The sequence below is a fragment of the Equus asinus genome, chromosome 28, assembly GCF_041296235.1.
Source record: "Equus asinus isolate D_3611 breed Donkey chromosome 28, EquAss-T2T_v2, whole genome shotgun sequence".
NCBI lineage: Eukaryota > Metazoa > Chordata > Mammalia > Perissodactyla > Equidae > Equus > Equus asinus.
Window position 1 is genome coordinate 30253511 of NC_091817.1, and position 24330 is coordinate 30277840.

The following is a 24330-nucleotide window of genomic DNA, read 5'->3' on the forward strand; positions in this document are numbered from 1 at the left end:
GCTGTCCCGTGTACCTTCTACTTACAACCTGTCATCTTCAGGAAAACCCCCGTTGAGATTTTGATTGAAATTATGTTCAATTATTAGATTAATTTGTGAGAGAATTTCCACTACAATAGTGAATTCTCCCATTAATGACCTTGCTGTTCATCCATTTAGTTAGTTCTTTAATGACTTTCAATAATATTTTATAAATTTCTCAATAAAATCTTGCCCAAGTTTATATTTACTAATGTTTTTTAGCTTTCCGTTGCCAACGGAAAATGTTTTCATCTATATTTAGTAATTGTTTATCCATTAGTATATAGTAATGATTGATTTTTAATATTGATATTATATGCAATGATTCTGATTTACTTTAATTTGTACAAATATCTTTTATGCAGATTCTCTTGATTTCTATTTAGAAACTATATAATTTTCAAATGATGGGTTTTTTCTCTTCTCCTTTCTTCTTCCTTTTAATTTACTTTATATGATATTCTGTCTTTTTGCTGGTCTCCTGGACAAAGTTCAGTAAAAATTTTGTTCTTGACTTGATGAATATATTTCTAAAGCTTTACTGTACATATAAACTTTGTTGTAGGTTTTTATATTTTTATATGTTAAGGAAATACACATCTCTTCTCAGTTTGCTAAGGTTTGATATGAATGATATTGAATTTTATTGAATGCGTCTTTTTTTGTATCTTTTGAAATGATCTGTGGCATCTGTATTATTTGCTTTTGTGTTCTTCTTCATTTCTTCTCAGCAATTCCCTGGTTTTAGCTTCATTGTTCTGATGTCTTTACATTTTAGCTTCATCTTTGTATCCAGTTTTGTCGCTATGCTTTTTGATGCATACCAAATTGTATTCATCCTCCTTCTACTCAGAATGTAGTTTTATTTCAATCATGCATGCTTTTCTTCATTTCTGAAAAAATAATCAACTTTTCAAATATCACATCTTTTAATTTCCTCTATTCTCTTCCAGAACAATAGAATTCTTTAGGCACGTCTCAGCTCCTCTTCCATGCATCCTTCATTTCAATCCTGCATAGTGGGCTATTTCTACTTTCTTTTCCGTTCATTAATTTTATCCTCAACTGTGTGCTATGTTGACAATGTTTTTGTCTTTTATTTCAATTACTCTCTCCAGCATTTATAGGCTTTCATTGAGGTCTTTTTCATACCCTCCTATTCTTGTTCTTTCATAATTTCTAGTTCTGTTTGTAAATCATTGCTACCTCTTCCTCTGTTTCTCTGAAGATCTTGAATTTCATTGCTTTTAAATTATTTTATTTTGTTCTATTACTTTCCATTTTTTGAAGGATTTGTTTTGTCTGCTGACTTAGTATTTGCGATTCCTTGTCTGGGCATGTTTTGCTGTCTTTTCTTTTTCAGCTTATTCTGGCTGAGACTCAATTCCCCTCCCTCTCCTCACTGTCCTGTAGGGTTCCCCTAGGCCTCTCCTGCCTCCCTCCCCGAATCCTCCAAGGCAGCCCTACTTTTTAGGTCACAGTCCTGGAGTTCCCAACCCTCTTTGACAATGGGGATGTGACAGTCCCTTACTCTGCCAGGTGTGGATTGATTTAGCTCCTGGCTGTGAAGTTGCTTGTGCTTTCTCCATCCTCTCATATATTCGACATCACATCTGCCAAAACCGCAGCAAATCTCAGACTTCATCAGTATCTGTTCAGGGTCAGAGAGGTGCCATTCCAGCCCCTGGTCTCAAGCTGTAAGTCTGACAAGCTCAGCCACATATGGGTCCCTTTATTTCCCATTGCTCGACAGGAGCCAACAATCTCTGCCACGACTGCTCCTGAACTAGGAGCCTCGCAGGAACACAACTTTAGCTGTGCCTACCTTCTTGCATTTCTGTTCTAGACTGCTCTGTGGAAATATTCATTTTGTTTCTCAAGGCTGCAATGTCTTTTCAGACTTCTCCTATATATACTTCGTATATAATTGCTCTGATATGTTTAGTGTAGGGCGGAGTGTGGGAAGCGCAAAACCTGAATTTATGATCTTTTCCTGACTAAATGTATAAATGTGCTTTGAATATGCTAGCCATGTCATTGATTCCATTATTTTTTCTCTTGTGTTCATTTTATTATTGTTTAGTTTTAAGTATATGAAGGTACACTTCCTATGTTAAAAATAGTAAAACTTGGGGCTAGCCCAGTGGTGCAGTAGGTAAGTTCACGTGCTCCACTTGGGTAGCCCAGGGTTGGCAGGTTCAGATCCCAGGCAGTGACCTAGCACTGCTTGTCAAGCCACACTGTGGCAGCGTCCCACATAAAATAGAGGAAGGTTAGCTCAGGGCCAGTCTTCCTCACACACACACAGACACAAAAATAGTAAAACTTCCTGTGTCATATATGTTTTATTTTTCTACATCTCATTTTCTGTAAAGACATATGGCTCATTTTTTTTAAATGATTTTAGTGTTGTCAGATTTAACAACGTTTACCTTTATGGTTTCTTGGTTTCACGATGTGCATACAAAAACTTATCATTAGCAGAAAAAAAAAGGAAAAATCATCTAAGCCTTTTTCCAGTTTGTTTGTTCAAATATCTGATCCCTCTGAAATTTATTTGATGATAGAGTGACATGGGGCTGTAACTCTCCCCACAAGGACTTATGGGCTTACCAACATTATTTGTGAATAATCTATATTTCACCTCCCTTATTTAAATTGTTGTTTTCTCACATGCTAAGTTGACAAATATACTGGTTGTATTTCAGGCTTTATCATCTTCTATTGATCTGTCTATTTGTGTCATTACCATGCAATTTTACTTGATACGTTATGATGCATTTCAATATTTGGAAGAGTTAGTGCCCTCTTCTTGTTTTCTTCATCCTTTTTTTTTTTCTGCCTAGTCCCACAGGTTTGGTCTCTGAGATTAAATTTTTAGATTTAGATTAATATTTTTCCTGTTTTCCCTTCAAATATTTTTGGGAAATTCAAAGGAATCTCATTACATTTGCATATCAGTATATGGACTTAAGTTGAGTATTCTTATCAATAAAGAGTATGTATTCAAATCGTCATTTATGTGTCTCATTTCATAAAGGCCCTAGACAATTCTTCATAAGTTAAGCATTAATTATTTAATAATCTTTATCCATTATAAAGGTTTTATTTTGTATTTTATATTTTTAACTAGTCATTATTTTTGTATAAGAAAACCATTAATTTTTTTTTTTTTTTCTTAGGAAGATTAGCCCTGAGCTAACATCTGTTGCCAATCCTCCTCTTTTTGCTGAGGAAGACTGGCCCTGAGCTAACGTCCGTGGCTATCTTGCTCTACTTTATATGTGGGACGCCTGCCACAGCATGGCTTGCCAAGTGGTGCCATGTCCACACACAGGATCCAAAGCGCTGAACCCCAGGCCACTGAAGAGGAACGTGCAAAATTAACCACTGTGCCACCGGGCCAGCCCTGAAAACCATTAATTTTTGATCACTCATTTTATAGTCAACAATACTAATTCACTCTCTTATTTATTTTTCTTTAAAGATTTTATTTTTTCCTTTTTCTCCCCAAAGCCCCCTGGTATGTAGTTGTATATTCTTTGTTGTGGGTCCCTCTAGTTGTGGCATGTGGGAAGCTGCCTTAGCATGGTTTGATGAGCAGTGCCATGTCCGCGCCCAGGATTCGAACCAACGAAACACTGGTCCACCTGCAGTGGAGTGTGCAAACTTAACCACACGGCCACAGGGCCAGCCCCTCACTCTCTTATTATTTAGACTTTTTTTTCATTTACTATCCATGGTTTCCCCACAATCATTTATATAATTTCAAAATGCTTGTAAACATGCCTGCTGTTTTCCAAAAGGTACCACTCTTATTTCATTTGCTTTCCTAATTTTATTGTCTAGTACTTTCAAAATAGTGCTACATCATGGTGGTTATCATGCACAATCATATCTTTATTTCGACTGTCATAGAAAAGTTTCAATATTTCATAGTTAAGCATTAGGCAAACCACTCAGCTTTGAAATTTATTAAATGCTTGTTGAGATGACGATATTATAAATTGTACTAATATCACATCATTCTTGCAGTTCTTAATTGAACCTCAGTTGGTGATGGTGCATTACTGTAATACTACATTACTGGATTCAATACTCTAGCAGGTTATTTTTGGTTGGTATTCAAAAATAAGATTGGCCTGTGGTTTTCTACTTTTATGTTATTTTTGGCAGGGGTCGCTGTTTTGGAGGATATACTTGTTTAAATATTTTTTCTGCTGCCCTATTTAGGCATTGACTTTAGTTTTGAAAATGGCTTTATTTAGAATGGAAGTATATACAACTGAGACCCATAGATTTGATTTAACAGTTATTCACATAATAATTCCCAGTAAATGTGGGCTGTGAGGAAAAAGGAAATTGCTGCACCAGAAAACTTTATTTGCTCAATTATTCATTCAACAAATACTTATTAAGAATTTTCCGCATGACAAGCACTGTTCTAGGATCTGGGAATAGAATAGTCTCTTTAGACAGCAAAGTTTCTGCTTTCATGAAGCTTGCATTCTAGTCAGGGACAATCACAGTAAACAGATGAAGTAATATCATTATTTTGAAGTGGTTATATTTATGTATGAGGTGTAAAGATAGAAAATATGCCAGCTAATGTGAGCGAAGTTGGAGAATAGAGGACACATTCATCCATGTTCAGGGGAGGCCCCCAGAGATGACGTTAGAGCTAATATATACAAGACACAAAACTAAATTACTCAAATGGTATTTTTACGAATATAAAAAGGACAAAGAGGACACTTAAAATTATCTCTCCTTACAGTCTTTTGGCATACTCAATAAATTTTAAGCTCCTTTGGTGATAAATACAGAGAAAAAGAAGAAGAAAAAAACGACTTTCATGTATAGGACACAAAGAAATGAATGTTTCTGATATTTATACCAGAATCTGTGCACGCGAAGAGCAGAATTCTTCACAGTGATTCCCTTGGCGAAGTTTACACATATTTCAAGCATGCAGATATGACTCAATATATTTAGGGACTCGGTGCTGGATATTACTCCCACAGACAGTTTATGAGACACAAGAAATTCCGTCTCACTATTTGGTATTCATGCTGGATTGGAACCGCACATTAGCTTGACAACAAACCCAATTCACCAACCTTGCCTCTGAATGACTAATTTTAGCTGTTCACAAAAGTAAGTGGTGTTGTGCCTGAACAATAGTAGTTTACATAATTGTTCAGGAGCCATTGGGTAAAACAAGATACTCTACTTTTCTAACTGCTAGAACCAAAAGAATGATTTTCAAAAGCATCTAGCAATACCTCAGGGAAGTGCTTTCTCTAAAAAAATATATCTGTAGTAACAGCAATAATACTAGATTTTAGGCTCTTCAAGAGAAGGGCTTGTGTTTTCTTATTCATTTTTTAACCCTTAGTGCCTAGGAAATGCCTCGTACGTCATTTAATTCTTAGTCAATATGTGCTCACCGAATGAAATATATTTAATTCAATGTTTAATGACAACCAAAGAATTTGTTGAGAAGTTACTGCACCCTGCTGAGCAAACTATATTTAGTTTACTGCACAGTAATCTAATGAATAAATATTTATTCAAATTACAAATAAAGCAAGATGAGACTACATGGAGGGTGTAATAGTTGTTAAGTATCTGGATTTCGTAACTAGAATAGTATTGATACATTCGTTTGCTCAGAGGTGCATTGCAAACAAGTCAACCAATATCTAAAGAACATTTGTCAGTCTTGTCATAGGAGTTGTGGATTAAGCAATGAATGCAAGAATCCTGGCCCTCAAGTAACTTCCTCATATGCTGATGGCATTACTGTTTTCTCTCTTGTTCATCCTCTACAGTCGTTTCTTCTTCTTTATTTTCCCCCCAACCTGATTTTGTTTTTCTGAATGATGTTATTCCTTCTGTTTTCAAAAATAGATGGGATGCTTCCCAGAATCTGAGTTGAAGCAAACTAAATGTGTCAATAATTGCAGAGACCTCATTTTCTTTGCCAGCCACAGCACAGAGTACAGTCTTGAAGGGGGTGGGATGTTTTCAACAGAGCATACGGCATTTACAACTGTTTTCCTATTTCTCCAGCCATTGTCATTCTCCTGTGCTGCTGCAGATTATGCGGACACAGGAAATGCTATTCAACGGACACTTTATGCATATCTTCAGAGTAAAATGAGCTTTGCATATGCCACCTGTCAAAAAGTTCTGATGGGAGAGATTCTAATAAAATTCCTGCTTGAGTAGCGTAAGTGGCAAGACACGACAGAGCTGAGCAAAGGTCGCATGGAAGCCATGACTTCATTCGTCCACGAAGTTCCCTCATCCGTGGTTTACCGGGGTGTGGTCTCACATTCCTATCCAGTGTAGGAGTTATCATTAGGAGGCACCCTCTTGTGACAGTTGGCTGCTTCATTGTGATAGTTTAAATTTCTTATTGTCTACCGCACATAGGTTTCAAAAATACTAAATCCTTAGTCTGATAATAAATTTTTGTGGGTGATGAGACTATTAACAGAATAGTTCACCAGTCCTTAAACTAGTTTTCTGAAAACATTTGATTATTTTCAGCAATAGCATCATCCATCACCCAAACATCCTTCTATTCATTTACGTATTCTTTCTTTAAAGAAAATTTTGAGTGCCTATCATGCACTGGGCGTCATGTTGATAGTTCACAGATCCCTATGGAGTTGATTATTCATTAACTTGTTTTAAGGGTTATTGAAGAGAACAATCCAAATTTGTATGTAGACCTTTTTGTACCTCTTAAACAAAGGATCTGTCTCCACTCTACCACACTTATTCATATATTGTACTCTTCCACAATACGTTTCTTTAATTTGCCATGAACTTGGAATGTTTTACAATTTGTTTGCACGTTTATACTGGGTATTTGCATGTGAAGGCAATTTCTTTCAAATTATCACTCACCATTACAGGAAACTACAGCTCAAGACACATTCACATAGAGAGTATCTGGAAAATACGTCCATTTTGACTGTCTTGAAACTGTGTTAGATGTGGGCAGTGTGGCTTCCTTGGATTTATTTCTTAGAGTTAACTTGGTATAGTGAATAGAACACCAGGCTGAGTGGAAGATGTGTGGTAATTTGATTTTCAACCATCTAGGAGTAATCTATTAGTTTACAAGCATCCTGAGGGAAGAGAAACTACCTTATTAAAAGGTATATATCCCCAGGACGCATATAGTGCTCATAAACATTGGTTGAATTGAATTACATTGAAGAAGATTGCTACAATTTCACTGGGTCCATTGCATCTCACTCACTATCTACAAAAGCAGACAGCTGTCCTTGATGACCAGAAATATATTATTTCATTGCCCTTCTGCCCAAACTTGCCCCTAGTCTCCTAAACACAGAACTTAAGTTAAATTGATTCTGAAAATAATTATAAGCAACCATTCATCTGCTTCCTAAACTAACACATAATGTATAATTATGTGTAGGAAATTTAATAAACACAATTGCATTCTATTCATGCTCGAATTTTCAGTATTTCATTCCTCCCAATTTTATTTGAATGGCCTTGCCCACGCTCTTTCTTCCATGTTTTAGAGAAAACAACGACAACCAAGACTTAATTTGGGAAGCTTAAAGGTAAAATTGTTCTCATACCCAGGAGTCCAAACCCAAAGCAGTTATAAGTCATTTCAGGCTTGGAGAGCACAGACTTGCTTTTATTTACTGATTTTTTTTCCCTGATTCTTTTATTTTGGTGAGATTATATAAGTTCTTTCATATGATAAGTCATATTCAGGGAAAAGTCCTCTGTTTATGCAAACAACTTTTCCAAGACAAAATTATTTCCTCCCATTGCCTAGCATGCTCACAAAAACAGATTGATTTTGGAAACCCAAATATTACACTTCTTGAGTTTAGGTGTAAGTTGGAATTGGTAAAAATGTGAAGCAAGATAACAAGTTTTTTCATACTATCAAAAGAAATTAAAAAAAATAAAGAAATCTCAACTTCCACAAATTAACAAACTCATAACCATTTGGGTTGAATTCAATGTCAGGTTAATTGCACTTTTGAATGCACGTCTGCTTATGAGAGATGCAAATTAGACTTTTGTATTTTTCTGACTTTTGTACCTGGGGAGTGTTCTGTTTGGATGAAAGAGTCTTCTGTTTGATTTTAAAGATTTTGGAACCACTCTGAAGCATCCGAATTGTTAGGTTTGCGTGTTCGCAGCTCCACATGCAGGCAGGAAACAGCATGAAATGATTGCTTAATACTCTAATGTCTTTAAATTACAGTCTTTATAAAGCTGCTTCATTGAACTGGTAGATTTTTTCCACATCATTTTATTAGACAAATTGGCTTACATTGAAAACATATAGTATATTAAGTGCACAGAGCTAAAATACTCAACTAGAGTTTGTACAATGATTATGAATATCCCAGTATCTAATTTAAACTGTTATCATTACAAATAAATCATTGAAATACCCAAACAACTCTTGTTTATTATTCAAACTGCTATTTTTCTGTGCACTTGCCACCTTATTTATTCATTTAATAACCGGAACGTCTAAGCCCATGCATGTTTTTATGAACAATCATAAAATGTTGCTTTTGTGATACAGAGAGCCAAAAATATATTTCAAGGTTACTGCCTCTCAATAGCTAGTAGATCTTAATTACTAGTTGTGTGAAACAATGTCTTAGATATGCAAGTTCTTTTTTTCAAAATTACCTTATGTGTATTCAGACTTCTAACCAAGTGTTCTTATAGAAAGATGTAAATTAGTTTCTAGGAGCATTACAGGGGGAGAAACTGATCTATCTTTGCAGAAGTTCTCTATAATGGATAAAGCCTCGATGTGAGGAGAATGTGCTAGGGCAGTTTGTGTTTATTATACGCAAGTTATTCCATCAAATATACATTTATTTTTACTCATCAAATATAGACTAATTATATACTAATAGCCAAGTACTGTTATAGTCACATATATAATCATATTCAAATCTCAAAACAGCCCTGTGAGAAAGATGCTATTATTTTTTTTACCACACAAAATTGGGGTGCTCTTGCCTGATGTGCATTAAAAAAAAGCCAATTATTATGCCATCAGTTTCTGGGAGAATAAACGTAGCTCTCTTTTGCAAGATCTATCTGTATGGAGACATGGGCAAGTGCCTTCAGATCTGTCTCCTTGACCCAAGGCTTGGGGCACAATATATGGGATGAAGAGCAGGGTGATCTGAAGCGTGGAGATAGATGATTGGAGGTAAGAAGGGAGAGAACCAATGATCTGCTCAAGTGTAGTCAAGCTTCACGCCTCTTCATAGGATGCCTGTTCATAAAATGGTGTTACCAGGATCTGAGGGTGGAGTTTTTAGCTCCTTGGTGTCAAAAAAGTCACTTATTGAGTATTTACATAGGCCTGGTTGGTGGGTTAGTGGTCTCAACTGACCTGAACTGGACAAGGGAACTCAGTTCCTGAAAAACCACTTTTAATTACTCTGTTGATAAGATGGGGTCTGTTGAACTGCTCCTGGAAGCCCTGAGGTTCTATTTTCAACTAGGGACGTGTAGTTCATCATTAAAAGGAACATCTGCTTTGAGGTCAAATACACATAATTTTAAGCCAGTCTTATCACTTATACTCCATGTAACTTTGGAAATGACAGTTAATCTGATGGAGTTGCAGATTCTTATGTGTAAAGGAGCAAGAATATAGCTATTCAGGGTGTTGCAAGGATAATTTTAAATAAAATGCTCTAACAAACATAGAGCACTTTGGAAAATTTGTCACACTTAGGAGGTTATCAATGAACACTAATTTTCTCTCCTCCTTCACCCAGAGCAAAGATTCTAAACCAGATTGTGACTTGCCCCAAATCACACAATGCATGAGAGGTAAATCTCCAACTACAACTTCTCAGTCTACACTCAGTGCCCTGTCCACTGAAATCAACTGCCTACCTAATTTAAGATGTCTTAGTCTTTTATTTCAAAATTTTATATTTAAATATCTTGTATCCCTTCTTTATCCTTTATTGAGATGAGGGCAATGCCAATGAATTGATAACTTTCAGTAGAAATACACCTCTTAAGAAATATGGGAAATTTCTTTCAACCTCCCAAGCTATCTATTCCATCAGTAGGAAATAGTGTTGAAATAAAATAATCCCACTCATTAATAGTGCACCATGTTTTGTAACATGGATACCACACTGCCTTCGAATTGATGAGCTTCTTAACATCACAGAATTTACACTCTCATTGGGAAGATAGTTTGTAATCAAACCATAACATGCATAGAAATAATAACACAAAGTCACATAGTGTAAGTTCCACAAGTGGAAATATAGTGAGCTATGAATATGAATATATTGGGTACTTGATCTGGACTGAGGACAGGAAGGACTTCTTCTGGAAGAGAATTTTGAAGTGGTTTCTGAAAGAAAGTAAGAATTAAGTAGATAAGTAGGTTAGGTAACAGGAAAAATGAGACAGTAGTAAAGCAGGTATGAAGAACTGGAGGCATGATGAAGTATAGTTTCTTGGGAAAAAAAAGAAAGGGAACTGAAATAAGACTGATGTGGTTGGAGTTGAAAGAGCAAGAGTGGATAGATAGATGTGTGATGAGGATAGAGAAATGAGCAGGACCAGATCTCGGACGCTTGCAGGCCATGATGAGGATTTCAGTCTTTCTCGTAACAGTATTTAATAGATGACAGATAAAGAATTTTAACCAAACGCGTGACCTAAATTCTTAAATTTTGCTTTTTATGTTTGTTGTGGCTATTGTGTGGAGAAGAGTTCAGGAGGTGGATGTAAGAAAGCTAATTTGGAGGTTGATGAGGTGGGCTAGGCACTGAAAGATAGTAGCTTGGAATGGGTGGTGAAAGGGTTTGCTCGTGGAGAGAAGTGAACAGATTTGAGAGATTTGTAGGATGGTCTAAGGAAATTCAAAGGAACAGTGCATTTTGATTACCTTCTTTATTTAATTAACTTCCAATTACGTCTCCTGTTGGAAATTATGGAAATTGCTCACTCAACTTACATATCTTAGTAAATCCAGTCTTAAAATCAATGGAATGTTCATCAAGTTATGTATATTAGTGAAAATGTGCAAATATATATAAAAAATTCAGGTATATGCACATAATGATACAGCATGAGAGCACTGAAATATTTTTTAGAACAATAGAATGACATGGAAAAATATGCAAGTTATATTCTTAAGTGAAGAAACAACTGGTAAAAAAAACCACACACACACATGAAATATGATCCCTCCCCCATTTCTAATCCTGTCCCCACTTCTCCCCGCCACACACATACATTGAGGAAAAAGAAATCTAGAAACACAACTAACATTGTGATGGTGGTTCACTGGGGAGAGGTGGGATAGGATACAGATGATTTTTGCCTTTTGATTTTTTTTCCTTTCCCGTATTTTCTACAGTCAGTATATATTCCTTTTTAAAAGTCAGTAATTTGTCCTCTGTTAATTATTTAGAAGCCTGGACAGCTGGGTCAAGAATAAAAGAGTATCTACTGACCGTTTTAAATAATTCTTTTACAGACTCAGCTTGTGAGTCTTCACTATGAGCTCCAATTCTTGCTACCCAAGTCTTAGACAACTGAGGGAATTTTCACAGAGGCAAAGATATTTAAGCAAGGCCTTGAAAGATGTATTACTACAGTCAGAGAAGGGGTACTGAGCATCCTAGATAACCTTTCTGGTCCCCAGAGATGTATAAGTAAAATATGAGAATGTGTGAAGTATTCACTAGGTCTCAAATAATATAGCTGAAGACAAACTGAGGTCAAACATGTGAAGGATGTTTTAAGCTGTGCTAAGGACATTTGGGTTCTCCCTACATGAGCCATGTTGATCCAACAAGTATCTTTAAATAGTACAGGCTAATATCCTATCCCTCTTTAGACAACTAGGAGGTGATGAGATTATCTTTACTTAGCTTCAAGTATTTGATGATGAAAATCAATTGGTTATTGCACAGTGCTGATGAACAGATTCAGTTTTCACAGAGCCCAAGCAAGCAAACCAGAAATGAAATATGAACATCAAAGATTCTTTTGCTCAGTAAATTATTGATACTACATGAGGTGATAGTCATACCTACAACTCATTTGGAAAAGATTTTAAAACATTTAAAATAACTGAATAGTATACACAGTTGTTTCCAGTGTAGTTAGATGTGTAATTACTGAACAATTTTCAGGCAGCATTGCCTTATACTTTGGATCACCTACATTTTCACGGTTGAAAATACAAGTCTATCAATGCCTAAAATAATGTCATTTGTCTTCATTATTGTCAGCATTGTTCCATTATTTTGATGCATGAAGGTGTCATGCCACTGGCTAGAGTGGGAACCTCCATGCATGAATATCAGATCCCAGGGCTTCAGTCCTCATTGCATAATAGCATTCTTACCCTTGAAATGATTTAATATCCATTTTATCAGCCTCAAAAGGAAAGTATGAGAAGCGATTTTTTCTAGTTATCCCAAACACCCCTGAATACACAAGCTGTAAATCAATTAAGTAATAATAACCCATTATGTGTGTACTATGCAGTATTTTATACTTTTCAAAACATCTCTTCACTCATTTATTCAACACAATTATTTTAAGTGTATATGCAATAACAATCACCATGGGGATGCAATGTGGAATCATACTTTCACAAGCTTTTGTCAATTGATGTCCACGGGAAAGACGGGGAAAGCACTGGTTACCCTCATTTTACAGATGAAGAAACAGAGATCGAGGGAAATTTCCTGACCTGCCCAAGGACACATATAAAAATAGGTTATCCTGATTCTTCAAGTTCTCTGTCGTCTGTTCTATCTCATGTCTTAAGCACATATTAACTCAGTGCATTACAGTCCATTAGCACTGATAACCTTGTTCATCAGAGAACAGTATAAACATGAACTGGGACATTAAAATTCAGGAGGACTGGAGTACTATTCCATTATAAAACTCCAACTTCTTTACTTGATGGTCACAGAAAGCAACCTCTATTCTTAGGACAATGAAGAAGAATCATAGTGGTAATTAGGTAAAAGACAGAGGTTTCAAAGGATAAATTCGGTGGATGATATAATAGCAGTGCTTCAAAGAGAAGACTAGGATATGTGATGCTGGGGGAAGCTAACAGATTCTCAAGGTAAGAGGGAGAAAGCCACTCTGTTCCTGAATTTATTACATGGCTACAGAGAAACTGATTCTTATTCCTGTGTCCACCTAGTCCGTTATAGACAGCATACTTATCATCACCCCCCTAGATCTAACACAGCTGGCTTTTTGGCAGGAATGTACAAATGTCTGATGAATTCAAGCAACAGTAAGAGCAAGTGAGGGAGTAATGGATGGAGGGAAGAAAAATGATGATTCAAAAAATGTTTTGTCAGCTTGGGAAATGAATGGAGACTAGAAAGCCCCACAGTAACCCCCATTCATTTCTCTTTGTGATCTGAGCACACTCCTTCAGCATCTCGCATTTATCATGATGTCTGTCCCAGCTGCTGGAAATAGAAGTGGACATTTCTTCCTGCCCAAGGATCCCCCAAAGGAAAGAGTACACCTACACGAGTGTTGGAGTCTGGAAGATCTGGCACTAACTTTAAACCATGATAAAAGTGGATAATCGACTATTGAGAGTTAGCTATGGGAAAATGAAGTGGTAAGGGAAAAGAAATCACTTTATTGAATTTGAAAGTCTACCACTGGACTGAAAATATATTTTAATATACAAAAAAAGGTCAAAGGTCATATCTAGGATTGGTACGAGAGAAGATGGTAAGGGATCTTCTTTTGGCAAATGACCAATTCATTACTTGTCCCCAAACAGACCAGCCCTTTGTGCTCTATAAAATTGTGATTTAGCTCCTTCTGCCTTAAGAGTCTCTCATTTATCACTCACTCATTATGCTTGTATATAAAAGCACACACTTTGTGAAGAAGATAGCTGAATCAATTATTTGATTTAGCACGTCTCTCTTTCTCTGTCTCTCATGAATTATTGAAATGATCCATGTAAAATATTAGATCAGGGCTTTTAAACAGCAAGTACTTAACACCTTCAATTCATTCTACATATATTTAATAAGTGAATATTACATTGTTTTGGCTGCTGAAAATAAAAATTCAATTAAAATATGTTCTCTAGCATGGAGGAAGCCATTGTCTAAGAGACTATAGTTGAACTTGATCTCTAAATATCTTTCTAGATAAAAGCTTCTAAAGTTCTATGCAGTTTTAAGAGTAAGGAGAAATGTTAAGCGTATCTTTTAAAACGTGGCATGGATTTGTTTCCAGGTAAGAAAATTGGTGCCAAATCAGTTTGACAATTTGATAAGCCACCAAGAACTGATGCTTGACTGAGTAGATTATCTAATTATTCTGCAGAATAAAATAAGAAACTTCAAATTACTTCAAAAGGAATATAATACCCATTTACAATTTGCCACTAATATCACACCATAGACTCAATTTCAATACTTCGCTCCCGATGTCTTATTCTGAGTCCTACTGAGTTTAGCACCCTCCCCTGAATATCTCAAACCCATTATTTATTTAATAATGTGCTTATTCCTCTCCTCCAGTTAGAAAAAGTTAAGAACCAGTACTGAGTCAAAACATTTCCAACCCTAGGATACCATCTCATACATCCCCAAAGTGATACCCTCTGATCCCACAATAATTTGTACAAATTAAGATTCAAAGTCCTTACGTTAAAAGTGTGTATTTATACATTCTATTTATCCTATAAGCTAGTAGGATCTTAAATGACAATAACGATTCTTACAAACTTCTATGGCACTTACAATATGCTGAATACAATTCTTAATTCTCTCTTTTTCTCATGTATATGTGCACATAAACACAAACATACATATATATACATACACATACATTCATACATGTACATATGGAAAATTATATAATTGTCTCTTTTATGGATGATTATATAATCACACACACACACACACACACACACACACACATATATGCACACACACACATATATATATGGTTAAGTAGAATCATGTATAATTATACATATGGATAACCGTATATAGATATATACAGATATAGATATACAAATAAACATAATGTAAATAAAATAAGGAGGCTCATTTGTAAAAAGGTTAAATTATTTAACATATTTAAATGAGGAACTAATAACTAAATTATTTAACAAATCTGTTAAATAATTTCTCCTTGGTCACAACAGCAGAGCAAATGGCTGAGCCAAAAGGTAAACTGAGGCTTCTGCCTCTGAGTTTTAGAGCTGTGCCACCCTGCCTCTCATAAGTGCTAGCTCCTGTTTATTGTTGATTCATCAGCGTCTACCTCTACCTGATCCAGTGTAAAATAATCAATGCATATGTGTTAAATGAATGTTATACTTACGTGAATTTTTATATTCCATAGGTCTAATTTCATGTGGCCAAATCTTAATAAAATGGTTTGGTTGTCAATTGGTTTAATACGGACTTCCATTGAAAGTAAATTATTTAGAGGTAACTTACATTTAATTGGTTTCAGTGCTCTTTCCAGATAAAGTCAAGGCATTTACGCTCCACTAGTCTCCAGAGCACACTAATATTTCAGTATTAAAATACTATTTTCATGCTCTATGGTAATCATTTTACTTTCCACAATTTATTCCTGTTCGTAGAGTAAATTTTCTTCAAAAGTGTGCCTTTTGTGAATTCTAAGACTCCTTTCAGTCCTATCGCAAATTCCTGTTCATAAGTCTCATGCTGTCCCACGTGCCCTCACCCTCTCGCACGTTGTTACTCATCCCCAGTAAAGTGGATGCCTGTCTCATCCTATTGAACCCTGTAAGAAGGGTGGATGGAGTGGCCTGGCTTTCTCTTAGCTCACACTGGTTCTCTAGTATTACCTTTCTCTGTCTCCATATGCAAAAAACCTAGTCCATTTTCTGAGTATCTAGTTGTCATGTTTAAAATACAGCTTTCCTGAATCAAGAAAGCATCTTCTCCCACCTTTGTATGACCTTGACTGTGTACAAGGGACACTGTGAATTCACCTGGAATATTCTTCTTGCTTGGGCAATGTTTGCAAAACAAATTCTGCAAGGTGAGGTATGGTTTCTTTCCTTCAAATTAGAATTATATTTAAGTCTCCAGGTTCAGGTACCTAGGTTCAGCGGAGATGCTACAAATCTCTTGCCACTTCTCTCCCTGGGCCCACTATTGTCCCTTAAGGACCCATTTAGTAATTTGGTGACAAGAAAATCATTCTAGTGGCTTGTGATATTCCTAACTTCCGATGCTGGTAGAGCGTGCATTTGTTCATCTCTGTTATGTGAATGTTTCAGTGGAAGGTGAGATGTAAGGCTCAAGGTCACCAATTCTTCTTTGTTCTAATCTAGACGAACGTGTTGTCTTCTTTTCTGGGCTATTATTTCTTTATGATGTTGTATGATAAGTTCATAAGTTCTCCTCTTCTCGTATCCTAGTAAAAATGACAAACACATTCCTAAAATATTCCTTGGGTCCCAGCATATCAGTTACAAAAGTATGTTCGTCTTCTGAGTGTCAACTTCCTTTTCCCTTATTTTCAGGTTTTGTTTATTGGACCTTGTCCTTTTGTTTACGCCTGTTGAATGAGAGGAGCTATATCTAGATGAATAATTTTTGCCAATAGATACAGGTTGCAGATTCTCCTCTTTGTGCCTGTTTTTAGGAAGTGGGAAGAAAACTTTTGCCCCACTCTCTGGCTGACACTCTGAACTTGTAGAGGAAAAATTATTGGAAAACCAAAAAAGATAAAGATATCGAATATTTTCCATTCACTTCACCTTATAACAGCTGATTTATGCGGATTGCATATTTTTTAGGCAACAAGAAACCACCAATCTCATCAAAATCCCTTTATGTCTCTCCTAACGTTGGTTGAGTATTAAAGAATCTGACAAAATGTGGAGAGATCTTTGCTGTTGATAATTTTCTTTTTGCTTAATCTGCATTGTCTTTACAGTGAGTAGAAAATTATCTCAAATTTAGAAATAAACTGCTGTCAACTTTTGTATATAATGCTATGTCTAGAGTTTATTGGCTTTTTTCCCCCAGAATTTTCTCAAGTATTTTCTTTGAAAAAATTGAAGAGATATTTTCAGAATCTTCTAGCAAGATTCAACATTAAAGTAGTCTTTAGAAATAGTTTTAAGTTCATAAAATATCTTATTGCCTAATAGAAAAAAACCCACAAATTTTCTAATATTTCTTTTGAGCTGTATAATATTTTGATAATGTAATTCCGGAGACTATTTCATCTCTTAGTTACTCTCATTATCTTTCTTCTAACCAACATTCCATGCTCTCTAATCAGCTCATCCAGAAATTGAGATAACTGATGATATAAAAGAAATTGTGAAGTTATTGAATTGTGTTAGCTTGACTAACAAGGCTTTTATATAATAGCTGATATCTCCCATTTAAATGCCTTAGTTGGCTGATTTTGGAAATCAGTAAAGTAACTTTATTAAATCAGGTCTTTAAATTTAGGCATAAAATATGCCTCTGTAAGTTTAAAAAACTTGGAATTTCTGTTAACACTCAATACTATTTTAAACAAAAATGTTTTAGGGGCTGGCGCAGTGGCGCAGCCGTTAAGTGCGCACGTTCTGCTTCTCGGGAGCCCGGGGTTCACTGGTTCGGATCCTGGGTGCAGGCATGGCACCTCTTGTCAAGCCATGCTATGGTAGGCATCACACGTATAAAGTAGAGGAAGATGGGCATAGATGTTAGCTCAGGGCCAGTCTCCCTCAGCAAAAAAGAGGAGGACTGGCAGTAGTTAGCTCAGGGTTAATCTTCCTCAAAAAAAAAAAAAGTTTTAGAGAATACCAAACTTCCATAATTTAGAAAGTAACAAATTGATTCAGGTGTATAATTCTGGGAGCCAAAACATGAGGAAATGTGTCTGGAGTACCTTTCATAAACTAGCACACAAACAAAAAACCAACAGACAGACGGGCAGCCACAAACTCTTCTAGCATATATTGTTAAGTCTCTCTATTTTTTAAGTTATTTAAAAAATACATCCTCTTCCAGTTAAGATGTAGAAGAATACAAAACATGTAATTGAAAATAAAAGCCAAACCCAGTCAAAATTAAAACTATACACTTCTATGGACCATTGAATTGTGGTAGAGAAAAGAAAACATGGAAGGAATAAATTCTAGAGAGACTAAACCCACAATAGGTGAGAAGAGAGAGATGTCATTTTCCATACCTGAGAGTAAGCACCTATTCCAAGTCCTGGCAGAAGGAGGGTGCCTGCCACAGACAGAAAGACTTTGCAAGGGCCAAAGTAATCAGATGAGTGTTAGCAGACGGTGTGGGCTGGTGGCATAGCTTCGCATCTGGGTATTCCAAATGGAAAAACAAAATACTTGACCTTCTGATCCTAGAACGATGGAGAAGATATACTTTTTCTTATTGCTCTCTCTAAGTATAACCAAAACCCTACATATTTTATGTAAAACAAATATAAGAAGATTCTGAAAGGTGGAAAGAAGAAGGCAAAAAGGCTAGGGATTTTAGGACTCAAGGAATGGCATGGTAGTGAGTTTCCTGGGTTTTGTTTTTGTTTTTGTTTTTTTTGCCTCATATAACTCAGACATGGATCTGAAGATGCTAGTAACCTGGAAAGCCAATCTACAGACCAAAAACAGAAAAAGAAAAAAGACCCAACGAAAGCCTATTCCTCCTAGCCAGTGGACCAGGAAAGGGACAAGGTAGTAAGACTAAGACTGACACTTTTAGATTTTTAGATAACTGCTCCACTATAGTCACACACACACACACACACACACACCCCACAAACACAAACACACACACACACTGTGGTTCTACCACCACTCCACCAGCAAAGTGGAAAACCTAGACTTCTACTTTTGCCACACTGAAAGAAGTTGCCCCAATCCTGCTGGGATGATGACAGAGAAGGTGGAGGATGTTGTCAGTATTTTCATCCCTGTCTAGCAGTAACAACACCTTTGCCCCAATGAGGCAGTGGAGACCATGTGGGGAGCCTACATTTCCACTCCCATCTGGCAGTAATGAGGCGGCCCTCTCTTCCTCATTGGGGTGGCATCAGAGGAGGCTTAGTGAAGAGTCAGAGTATTGAAACTGTCCAGTGATAATAGAGCCACCTCCCTCCTTTGCTCCAGGTCACCTGAGTCCAGGAAGGGGAGGACTAAAAGGACATTACTAAAAATATACATATAGGCATATTTTTAACCCTGCAATTTCAAATCAGTTTCCTGTTAATGCAGACTTTATAAGTTTTCATTTTTATTTATTATGTATATTTAATAATAGTCCATCATGCCAAAGAAACATGATTTACTCATCCATTTACCCACGGTTGAAGGTTAGTTCATTTCAAGTTTTTAAGCTTTACTTTTAAAAATAATCTTGCAGTGAATGTATCTGTGCCAAAGTACCTATAACTTGTGTATGTGTCTGTTTGTGGGGCTTTGAAACTAGATTGCTTGGTTCTAAGTCCAGAAAAAGAAAAAAAAAATAGCCATACAGTTCCTTTTGACATGCTCAGTAATGGAACATCTTGACTGGAACACGATGGAATAATTTCTCTAATTTTAATTATAGGATTTTAGGCAGATAGTTATAGTTAAGACATTTTAGTTTTCAATCAATCATCACAGACCAGAAAATCTTCATTTGAATGAAATATTAAAGTTTCCAGCAAATCTTCCAATTTTTCTTTTGTAGCAGATAGCAGGAATTCTTCCAGTTATGCCCAGCTTTTCTCAGATAAATATGTTCGCACAAATTCTCCATCAATAAGAAGGCTTATATATTGGCTCATATACATAGAAATATATTTAGAATATCTAGGAGACCACATCTACTATTACACAATATTTTGCCAGGCCTTGGACAAAAAAATCAAATTCCTAAATCTAAGATATAAGTTATACCAGCCATGCAGATTGCTTCTGTTAATTTATTTGTCAAATTTCCCAGAGAAATATCAGATCGTTCAGAGTACGACTTTTTATCCAAGTTTACTATGGTTCTTTAAAGAGATACATACCCACCTAAACTGACAAATTTGAATTATTTGACATTAAAAGCAAACATTTAAATGTTTCTTATACCTAATATTATTCATTGAAAATGTTTAAACCTAAGGACCACGGTACCTGAGAACGTTTAAAATGAGCAGAGTAGAGGGAAAAAAAAGTTACTTATGGTCCCTTTGAAATTATTTAGAGTAAAAACACTGAAAGTTTCAAAACGGATATGCACATGCAATTTACAAGCATGCATTTTGGAGAATGTGCAAGCTAGATTGAAATTATGGAAATGAAAGAACAAAATACCAATTTCCAGGAGACATAAAGCAAGACAAATTGCAAAGGAAAATATAAATAAGTCAGGCAGAAACAGGGGAAAAGGCAAGCGCTACTAGTTAATAATTACTTTGGGGACAATAGTCCCAGATGATTATTTCATTTCTGCACAAGGTCAGAGCTGCATATAATGGGCACCATTTTTATTTGGCCATCCACAAAATTAAGTAACAAGCTCCCTAACAACATTTTCAAGTGCTTTGGAATTTCAAGGTTTTAAATTATTCATTTTTGTACTTGTTTATTGTTACATATATTTTAGTTCACAAAAGCTATCACGAATTAAATTCTCATTAAAACTCATTATCAATGCAAATTCTAGCTAAGTCTCAAAGACAAAGAGATATGCAATAATTTGGGAAGAAGGGGAAAATAGTCATACCAGAAATTTAGACTGAGAATAGATGTTTCAGTTGAATACAGAATAGGGCTCTGAGTTTTTAAAAACCATTACTTTGGAAATATATGGTTTCTGAAACTATTAGTAATCATATATACATATATATAATTTGTCTCTAGGAACCTAGAACCCTGAAAAACTGAATAATAGTGAGATTCAAAACAATGATATTCTGATGAATTTAGAAATGCATGTAAATTGCTTATAAAATGCGAGGCTCATTGTTGAAATTTGCTATTGTACATCCAGTGGGGGTTCAATGTTAAAATCAGCAGAAATAACATTGAAAAGAGGCACCAAGCAGAAATAAGAAGGCATTTTTCAAAATGCAAAAAAAGAAAGGACAACACTGAGATGAAGAGATTAGTTTTTGCTTTGTTTTGTTATGTTGTAATTTATCTTGCTTATCTGAAAATAAACTAACATTGTTGAGGTAAATTTAATAGGAGAAATATTCACAGAGTTAGGTTGGAGATATTAGGTCAGAAGATTCACACCTGTGGATATTTTAAACCTCCTTAGACTATGTATAACACCATCCATTTTCTTATTGGCATGTCAAGAGCCTCAAATAAGGAGGAAAGATCAGTAAAGGAGATACACTGAGAACATTTTTTTAAAAATGAATTTGCAGGAAAGCTCACATTTTCATGGCTAATACCCTTTAATTTATCATCAATTGTCAATTGTTATAGGAAGTGAGTTGTTAATGCAATGGAATGGTCTGAACTTCGAGCTGATAAGGTGGAAAGGCATAACCAACAAAAAGACTGAGAGTCTATAAGACAGATTTGATCACTAACTTCTTGGATAAGCGTGATTTCTAAATTGGGGTGGGATAAGAAGAGGGGAGCACGAACAGTAGAAGCCATTGAAATAGAGAGGAAAAAATTAATAATATCTAGGAGAATAAAATCAGGAAGAACTGGATATCCAAGGCTGGCCATGAAAGAGTAACTTGAATTGGACTAACCCTACCATAGGAATTATGCTGGACAAAATTCAACTTTAAAACAAACCTGCCTGAACACATTAGAAGATAACCACTGCAGGCAGGACTTGAGGGCCTGAAGTCCATGAGAAAAGACAGCACAAGAACATGAGCTCCTCCACATTTACCTCTCTTTTCCCTAAGGCTTTATACCAATTCACAGTAAGTTGAAATGGAACCCAAGGAGAAAGCTTAGTCTTGCTGACTGAACAGAGAATATGGTCCTGAGTTGCCAAATGACCTGGGATGAAAGTGGCAAAATCCATGAGAGCAGACAACTAGAAAGAAGTGAGCCAGGGGGCTGGACCCATAGCCAAGTGGTAAAGTTCACGTGCTCCACTTCGGCATCCCAGGGTTTCGCAGGTTTGGATCCTGGGCACAGACTTAGCACCACTCATCAAGCCTTGCTGAGGTGGTGTCCCACACAGCAGAATTAAAGAACCTACAACTAGAATATACAACTATGTACTGGGGAGCTTTGGGGAGGAGAAGAAGAAGACAAAAAAAGATTAGCAACAGATGTTAGCTCAGGGACAAAAAAAACACAGATGAGCCAAAAAACTATGTGTATGGTATTTCCCCGAGGAATCGACCAATTCCAAAGATACTCAAGCACAAGGGAAGACCAAGAAACCCAGACTAAAACAGCATCTAGGAGGCTAAAGAACAGGGCAGAAATTTCCTCATATATTGCTGAGAAGATGAAGGCTAGAGTTCAAATCCTGCAAATGTGAAAGGGATGGGGTAGACACAACCAACCCTAGGAGTAAGGAGAAAACTGAAATACACCAGTCAGAAAAAGCTAAAACCAACCAATTCAGCATCAAGATACACAACTGGTACTCTATCTGCCAGCCAAAAAGGAAATTTAGTCTTGTTTGGAGTAGATAACACCATCTAGAATCTCTACACTTTTTAACTGAAAGTATGTGGCATTCCATAAAAAATCACGAGACATGTCAAAAAAATATGATCAAATGATTGAATACAGACGATTCTTATATTGAGATAGAGAGTGATTTAAAAATAAATATAATTAATAAGTTCAAGATATTAGAGGGAAAGGTAGAGAACTCCATAGACTCTCTCTCTCCCTCTGTCTATATATATATATATGTGCACACATGTGTATTCAAGTATATATACCTATATATATATTCATATGGAAGTATACTTGTCAAATGAAAATATGGGAATTCCATACTCAAATACAGAATAACTATGTTTAAAGAATCAATATGTAACTTTAATAGTAAATTATACATAGTAGCAAAGAGTACAAATGAACCAGAATAACAATCAGAAAAATAAAACTAGGTGAAATAAAAGACAAGAAAGAATTTATGTGTCGGTGTGTGTAAAATATACATGGGACAGAGTGAAAATTCTTACCATATGCATAATTAAAGTCTCAGAAGGAGAAGTATCTATTTCTGTGACAATAAATAGATAAATATTGGGATGAATGCTAGCTAATAATTTTTCAAAACCAATAAAAGATGGAAAACTTTGGATTCAAGAATCTCTACAAATTCCACACATAACTACAGCTAACAACAAAATAGTCAAACTATTAAAAACCAAAGAGGTAGCTGTTAATACAGTGAGAGGAGAAAACAAAAAAGAAAAAAATAACACATTACCTTTAAACGAGAGCTGTTGATTTTTCAACAGAAATTGTGGAAGCCAGAAGACAAAGGAACAACATCTTAAGGTGCTAAAAGATCCTATTTCTCTCAAAAAGCCTTTTTTCTAAAATCAGTTATCCTCCCTAGCTACTCATTTAACCACTTATTAAAGTGTCAATCCTTCAGTGCAGCTAATTCTAGGAAAGTTATTTGAATCAATTCATAATAGTTTCCCTAATGTGTACAGGAATCCTCTTAATTTTCCCTCAAAATTTTTAAGAGGACAGCTCATTTATACATATGAACTTACATGTTGTAACATTTCAATCAGGGTGTAGGAGAAATTTTTAGGCAAAGGACCCAACTTTGGCTATGTAGGATCCTACCCTACTTCTGGGTGGCATGAGCTTGATTGATCTGTGGCTGCACACAGTATAAAATTCATCTCCAAAAACTTATGAAATTAAGATTGTCAGAACACGATGAGGATGTTAATGTGTTAAAAGCTCTGCCCTGATAACAGAATATTTTAACTTACAAATATTGTATTGAAATTCCAAATTCTCTGCATTCTTCCTATAACTACTTTATAACTTGATGAAGGACTTCATTTAATATGATTGTTGCATATGAAAATATCATCACAGTACACCAGACCAAGTCTATATGTCTGGAATCTGGAACCCTATTTATATTTATTCCATAGGCTCATTTTGTGACCTTGGGCAAATTGCATAACTTATTTTATTTTAATTGTGAATCACTTAAAAATGAGCATTACAATCTCTACTTGACCTTCCTGATGAGCTCCTATGGAATCAAAAGAGACATTCTATTTAAAATGTATGCTCATTTTACTAAAGAATAGATTATA